General features: G+C 40.8%; 1 pseudogene; it reads left to right on the top strand.

Annotated features, from left to right (window-relative positions):
- The first annotated feature begins 946 nt into the window (after positions 1-946).
- LOC130135782 (zinc finger protein CONSTANS-LIKE 9-like) lies at positions 947-7,095 on the top strand (annotated as a pseudogene).
- Positions 7,096-8,349: the final 1,254 nt, after the last annotated feature.

Below are 8,349 nucleotides of genomic sequence, written 5' to 3'. Positions count from 1 at the left end.
CCTGACGTCGGTGGCCGCCGGAGCTGGTTGGGTGATCTCGCCGCCGTCTGACGAGGTGGGGTTTTTTCGCGGCTGTTTGTCTGTCCGTGTCGTCTCGTTTTTTCGTGGGTTTTTGTTCGATTCGGACGGGTCGAAGCTGCGTCGCTCGAGATCAGCTTCGCGAGCTTGGTGATCGAGGAGGGCTTCGGTTTTTGGGTCGACCGGGGGTTGGGGATTGGGTGCGTGGGAGTTCCGCGGTTGGATCGCGGAGTTTCCGTGTTGGATTCAAGGGGAGGTGAATTGGAGGCGCTGGTGTAGTTCGGGGGTCTGTTTTTATCGATCGTTCCTCGTGATGTGGGAGGATAAGGTTTATGTGGTCCTTATTGCCGACGGACATGCCGATGTGAAATTGAATGCTTTTTTTTTTTTCAGTGGTAAAGAAGGATAATAGTTCTCTGGTTCTCCATAGGCTGACTGATGAAGTTAGAAATCTGCTTAGTTTTCTTGGTTAATCCACAAACCCTTTTGGACAAAGTTTTTCGTGCTTTCTTCAGGTAAACCCTCTGCATCAGTCTTGAGTTGCTTTAAGTTTCCCTAATATCTGCTGAAAGGTTTCACTTTTCCTCTTGACATTATCTCTAAGTAAAGGCTTCTTATAATTTTGTTGCTCTCAAGCTTGAAATTGGGGGTTTCCTATCATCTTTATAAAGCTCAATATTTTTCGTTGCATTTCTCATGTGTGTTTTCGCTTGAGCAAACTACTGCTTTGGGAATAGCAACACGAGAATTCTTGGTCGAGATTACTTCTTCTTTGCTTGTCCTATACAAGGACTCAAAGCTTGATCTCCTGAAGCTACATCCAGCTGACTAATATTCTATCTTGTTGACAGAAAGGAGAACTGTGTGACTGAGGATCGAGAAGGGCTTGGTGGAATCTCAGAGATTGGAAGAAGCTGTTCTTGCTGTTTATTTTTGAGATCCAGTATTGCGGTTTGAGTTGAAGAAGTATCCCAAATCTCTTGATTCTGTTCAGTCTCAACTAGGAGTTACCGCTTGAAAATGGGTTATATATGTGAGTTCTGTGGAGAGCAGAGGTCTATGGTGTATTGCCGATCTGATGCTGCATGCTTGTACTTATCATGTGATCGGAATGTTCATTCTGCCAACGCCCTTTCGAGGCGCCATTCCAGAACACGCTGTTATGTGAGAGGTGTAATTCACAACCTGCTGTTGTTAGATGTGCAGAAGAGAGGGTCTCGCTTGTCAGAATTGTGATTGGATCGGTCATGGGGCATCTACCTCTGCATCAACACCATAAGAGGCAAACATTAAACTGTTATCTGGTTGTCCCTCAGCAGCAGAGCTTTCTTCAATCTGGTCTTTGTGCTAGACTTCCCCAGTGTACGCGATTCCACGTGTGAGAAGGAAATGGGGTTGATGAGCATAGCAGAGGGGGGAAAACGCAGCTTTCTGCAGTCCGCCAAAAGATAGCAGTAGCCAAGATGTATCTGTTTGAGCTGATGTTGAGGCTGGGAAGGCAAAGGTTTGGGTCGGGTCATCTTCATTGCGGAACTTAAATCAGTGTCTGTGAACGTGGGTCAGCCGGCTGCATCTGCAAGCACAGCGACTCCTAAGGTAAACAACCAGTTCATTTTATTTGCATCTACTTTGAGAAAAGAAAGTCATCGAGAAGAACACGAAGCAACCAATGAGTTCTCTTCCAAGGCAGACAAGATTGTCGCAACATAGTTGGTGCATGATGGTGTGAAAAGAAAATTTTTAGGTTGAAAGGTATCTGATTCCCTGAAATCAGAACTGTTTGCTTGACAAGCATTATTCAAAGACGGAACTATTTTCTGATTGCTCCCTCCTTTTCCTCGATTGTTCTTGCCACCATTTAGTGAATGATTAAAACCATTTCCTTTATTTGACTGAATTTTTTTGCTAAATGACATGCACATTGGCGCTTATTATTATCTCTCTTGCAATCAGTGTTACTGAATTCTGTTGTGGCAGTAATAAGGTTTATTTTTGCCATTTGACGTTCAGAGACATGTTTGAAAGAATCAATCTAGATCCTGTGATTGTGAAGATACAAGTTTAATGATGCTTTACTAGGTCGGGAAAGAAGTGTCATCCCGAATTCTGTTTTCCATTCTTTTCAAAACAAATAATAGCAAATATGATACTAAAAAACCTACCAGTAAGGGTCAGAGTTCCTTAGTGCTTGAGAAGTTACTAATATCAGCTATTATTGAGCGATTTCTGTTTTCCATTTTCAGAACTTAAAAGGTTCTCAGCACTTAAAATTCGGTTCTATTATTTTTAGTTCTCAATTATAGTTCTATCAAAGAAGCCCTAAGTTTTCACTCAACTTCGCGTATGGGATGTATATTGTTGAGCTGAAAATTAAAATAGTGTGGGTAGCTCCATCTGCTATTTCGAGAGTGCTTTCACCTTTTAAACTTGTCCTGCCATGTTTAAATTCTAGAAAAATAGTCACATGAAAGTAATGATAATTCTATTGCTAAGGTATTTCTCTTGGTTTTACCCTTTAAAAATCATTCTGAATTAAGTTAGTCTATGAAGCGAATCAACAGTTAATTTCTTTTCAGGAATCTAACAGTATTTGTAAAATCCTTCTAATATGCATATCGCGTGAATGTGAGTTCTACTTTTTGGGTACAGATCTCATGAATTTGACTTTGTTTGTGCAAATGCTTGTTTATCACTGGACCGTGGTGTGATATTGAATTTTATTTTCAACCATCAAATAATCTGTCATCGATTTATCAAAGGTAAAACTTCTACATGAGCATCGACAAAGTTTGCGCTGTTCAGTTCCAATAACGTTGACCTTTTGCTTTAGAGGCCTTCATGAGAAAACGCAAGTTAGACAGGCATCTATGTTTCTCCACTCTTGTGCTGATCTTTTCTCCTGTAAATTCGATTCTTAGAGGGGCATCCTGGTGCTAGGCTCTAGCAGTAGTCCTGCTATTCTTTATTGTAGAGGAAAATGATTTGATAGCAACATTTCCATTAGTAGTAGATATCATAATATGTGGGTTCTGTTGTGGAAAATGACCCTGAAACACCACCAAAATCGATCGCTTTATTTGTCTTTGGGATTGATATCGGCTTTTCTAAACCTTTTTGCATTAAGCTCCCTCCGTTAGCATTTTGTACTCGTGCATATTGATGCAGTGCATCCATCACTGAATTCTGAAGCGTCCTATGCATCTTCATTTAGGTGTGCATCCCTATTACAAAAAGTCCGGGGCTTTTGAAGACGATAGGTTCTATGAGGATTTCAACATGGATGAAGTGGATTTGGATCTTGAAAATTATGAAGAACTTTTGGTGTTGCCCTAACTAACTCAGAATTGCTGTTTGAGAATGGTGGGATCGACAGCTTATTTGGGACAAAGGAAATGTCTGCTGGTGATTCCAACTGTCAGGGGTCCAGTAGTTGCTGAGGTATTTTGATAGTAAAGGAAGCGTTTTTGGTCTTTCTGAATATTTGCCAGCAAACTCTATCCTATGATCCGATAGAAAGAGACATGATCTCTCTACCACTCAATTGTGCATCATATGTTTTTCTGTGTTTGTTCCTCTTTTCTTTCCGTTTTCTGTTTGGCGGAAGAAGAGTGGAGTTTGGTTATGTTGTTATATCGGTAGTTGCTGTTGTTGAATCCTATCAATGTTTTTCCATGTTCGCTTTCTCAGAAAGGATAAATACTAGGTCTATGATAGTTTGCACTGTTTCTTGGGATGGATTGTATTCTCATCAGGAGAAGTCCTTAGGCGTTTTCTCATTGACATTGAGATGAAATGATGTAAAGTATTGGTTTTTCTAGGTTAAATAAAATTGGAGGCTGGGTATCCCTGTAAACATATTTGCTAGTAAGTTTTAATATATATTACTTGTTTGTTGTACACAGAACACTTTTTGAGGGATAAAATATAACTATAAACACAAGAGTTTCCAGCATGTCCTTGGTTTTGGCTATAGATTAAAGCAGCGTGAGATTGTCATCAAAGTCAAGCTACTTCTGGTATCGATTGTCACTTCAAACTGATTTGAGAAATAGTGGGCTATGTTTGAGAAGATACATACAAAGAAGGGTGGGGTAGTGGGATGTTGAAAAGAGTTGCTGTCTCCTTAAAAGCAGGGCATATGATTTTCCTTCAGACTGAACTAGCAGAGACACGGAGATGAAGAATAGTGCACGTAGGCTTAGACACGAGGGCATTCTTTTGAAGTAAAAAAGAAGAAGAGAACATGGGGTGGGACAATATGTCAAACACCGTGTTATTTAACTACCATTTAATAGAAGCTTGATGTTTGATGTCCCCTTTTGTTTATCCCAGCTCTGGGGTTGAGTACCGATTCAATCATGGTTGACTGTTCTTGGCTTGCTTTCTTGATGAGATGACAACCTTTGTCTTCCAAGGAAATAACTAATAATTTTGTGGGATAAGGCTTGGTGTTTGTTGTCGTTGTTGTTTGTGTTTCTTTCCATGGTGCAGGGAAGATTTCCCTCTCACTCAAATGTCTAGGAGGATGAGGAATAGTCCTTTCCCATTTTGAAAGATGGGTGACACTAAGCAATTGGAAACTGTAAGGGTATCTGAAAGTTGTTTTAACTCTACTATATGAATGCTCTTGGGAAGTGTCTGCTCATGGATCAATAATCTTGTTCTGATTCATCTTCTATTGTTGGTGACCATCATTACAAGGTCAAGGCATGCTGAATTTTTTTGCTGGTATTTTAAGTTCCTTTCTTCTGTATAATGAAGTAACGATTTGTGTTATATACTATCATTCTTTTTCAAACTCAGGAGGTTTGTTTGGTGGTATTGGGAATTCGCTTGGAGTCTAATGTCAATTTCATCACAATCTGGTTGGGTTAAGGTTATTGTGCTTAACCTGCTTTCTAGTTTGGCTTTATGGCTGGTTAGGTGCATAGTCTGTTGCAGCCATGGTATATAGGTGACAGGTTCGCTGAACTCTCTCGACATGATGCCACTGCCTCTTGTTTCTAAATCTTCCTAGCTGTCAGGAAATAATGGCATTGCTTCCACTGGTAGGGCTCGTAGAACTTCTCTCGCGTTCTTATTCTGTCTTAGTTTGAGTATTGCTGGCATAAGAAACTTGTATGTAGACATATGACTGAATAAAGATAATTCATGATTTTTCACAGGGATCATCTTCTGGACACGCAATACAGCCTGCATGCAGTGTTGCCTCGAAGCTGAGTCTAGTGATGAGCTCTAAAACCGAGCCTGTTATTTGTTTTTCGACAAGACAACCCCATTCCAATCTCTCATTCCTCTGGTCCTATTGGAGAGAATAGCGCTGGTGATTATCAAGATTGTGGGGCTTCATTAATGCTTCTTGTGGGAGAGCCTCCATGGTCTACCCCTGGTCCTGAAAATTCATTCACATCAGCAAGCAGGAGCAATGCTGTGATGCGTTACAAGGAAAAGAAGAAGTCACGCAAGTAAGCATGAGTTTAATTCCTTTACATCAAGTCATAGGCATGATAAAATAGATCCTGTACGTTGATCTGCTGTGTTGCTTGACATGTTTCCTGAGCTTTAATAGAAATTGAATAAAGTAGTTGGGAGGGGATTTCAGTACTGGTCCAGGGCCCGGCTGGCATAACTCTTTGGTTCTCCAGTTTGAGAGAGTTGAGTCGGGGGCAATGTGTGTTAATTGTTTCTCTCATACACTTTTAATGGCACACGTGAATTATGCTTTTTTTAGAAGTGCCACTAACTATTGGGTTGAGGTGGAAAATAAAAGATAAGCACTTGACATATTTGGGTGGGCTTGCAGTTCCCATTCTGATTGTGATGCAACTGTATATGAGCCTCACCCTCTTCAAAGTAACTTGCACGTTCTGTCCACATTAGTACCCAGCTAACCATTCTTTTTGTTTTCTTAATCAATGCCTGCTCCTATAAGCTATCCAGTGGTCCCATGTCTTCCCTTCTCCCTCCCTCCCCTCCCTCCCTCCCCTCTGTGTGTGTGTGGCCAACTTAGGGTTGAATAATTTTTTTGGCGGGTTATCAGTATCAATAGAAGAATTTGGGCCTGTGGTCCTAGTTTCATGCCGGCAAACAAGCTTCTGTACACTCATGACCGATGGCCTTCTTGCTCTTTGATGCACTTGCTTCTGTGATCTGGAGGGATTGAAGCCTGCGCTATTGATGTTACAGTTATTTTCTTTCAATATTTGTCTCTGTTCAGAGCTGCCAAGGGCATCAATTATCAACAGTCAAGCACACCAACTTTGGTCATTGGGCAGTGGTAGTTGATGGTCACAAAATCTTCGTTGCATGATTGTTTGACATTTATAGTGTGCTGGTATGTGTCTTTGGTTACTGAGAAATAGATGGATAACTAGTTGAGGAACTTTTTGTTTAAGCAAAGTAAATGGCCTGATCAACAGTTAATGCGTGAATTTACTCGTGACATTAGCAGATATGGTTTCGTTTTTGTGGCCAAAGATACTAGAGTCTAGAACGGCAGACAATGATGGCTCCCTTTGACACCCCTAAGCAAAGTTACTAACTCAGTAACTCGTATTCAATCATTTCAGAGTAAAGTAGGTTTGAAATAATCATCTTTTACATAGATCTACAAGTCTGTTCGCTTGTTATGTGCATTTATAGTAGTGGAGCTTCATGTAAAGTGCTGTACATATGCTTCATTGCCTATCCAACCACCTTTCCCCTGCCTGGTCTGCAATCTCCAGGAAAATTAAGCATTTATGCGCATTTTCTCTAGAGCCTTGTAATCAACAACTGCTTAATGCCGAAATGTGTTTCCATGCGTCTGCATTTGCTGGGTAGTTTTGTTTGATTCTCGGGACCCTCACAACCAACCACCACCACAAGCGGGAGGAGTTGTTTGTTTTGTACCTTGATTATTTTTATTAATCTCCATTAGTATCTTGGATTTATGCGTAGGTTTGAGAAGAAGGTAAGAGATATGCCTCTCGTAAAGCTAGAGCTGATGTGCGAAGCGCGAGTGGAAGGGGTCAGCTTTGTCAAAGGCTGGTGATGCTTATGACTATGACCCCATTGAGCCAAACCAGAAGCTACTGAGTTGATCGTATATATTCCCAGAGGGAAAACCCTCACCTTCTATTTGCAAATAGTTGGTCTCGATGGGAAGTGGATGGAGCAGGCGCAATTCTATCGATTGCCTTGACTATCTGCATGATGGTGACACTGGAGCCTCAGTTATAGCCAAGAGAGCTGAATATGAAAGGGATGGTGGGATGGCATTACTGAAATGTGGGAGCTGATCGTAGTCCCTGATCGCCATAAAGAATTAACTAATCAAGCAAATTCCTCCCGCCAAATTGTACAAATATCATTTGCTTGGCAGTTCCTGTTGCCTTGCCATCCTCTGGGCTCTTCACTGTGCTATAAGGGGGAAATCAGTAATTGGTGCCAACTAGACAAAGTTAGGGACGTCATAAATGATAATATGGGGTAGGCTTTTGTCTACACTCTTTCTCTGAAGCTCTTCCTGCATTTGGCTGCTCGACTCTGTGATTGGTCAAATTTACGGTGTTCAACTGAAGCTCAGTTTAATAGTGCTTTTATTGTTTCTATTGCAATTCATGTATAAGACAGCTGGGAAAAGAAAATCACACTTTCATGTATAGGCAGGATATAAATATATGTGGAATAGTGAAGGACCAAATCTGGCTATGGTCAGCGAAGTTATTGTAGTGTTTCATTCAGTACACATTTCTGTGTAGCACAGGGATCTCCTGTACGTCTCTTTTGCAGGGAATAATCTGTACTTATTTCATGTAGAGGATTCATTTTTTGTCTGTCATGCGAAGTATATGAACACTGAGTGCAGTGTAATTTCTCGTGTAAAACTTGTCGCCGTACTAGCTGTCACTTCTTCTATGGGATTTAAATTATCGATTGATGGCTCGAGTGAGGTGGTGGATGTGACATGGAACTTCTCGTGGAGGCTATTTCCTGCTGAGCCTCTTGGTTTAGGCTACTGAGATATTGAGTTCTGTTATTGTCATAGGTTTCCGACATATTGAGTTCTGTTCGAGGTTACCATTGTGGTGATGGTTTTCAGTGTTGAAAACATAGAACGTGGTTGCAAATTTTTCAAGAGCTTCGCAACGTAGGATCAACCGATTATCATCTTAAGTTTCCACAGAAAATAGTAGTTTTACTGCATTTAGAAACTTAGATCTACATTTTGTTTTTATGAGGAACAAAGAAATTAGTCTCTTTACTTAACATTTGTTAAATGAGCAGAGATTTGCCTTCCTTTTTTCGAACCGACGTGGAACTCATAGCACGGCAAGCTCTTGGTGGTAG

The sequence above is a fragment of the Syzygium oleosum genome, unplaced genomic scaffold (assembly GCF_021117445.2).
Source record: "Syzygium oleosum isolate NSW1041296 unplaced genomic scaffold, Sole_v2.1 Sole_v2.37, whole genome shotgun sequence".
In the NCBI taxonomy this organism is placed as follows: Eukaryota; Viridiplantae; Streptophyta; class Magnoliopsida; order Myrtales; family Myrtaceae; genus Syzygium; species Syzygium oleosum.
This window is presented reverse-complemented; position numbering and strand designations above follow the sequence as displayed.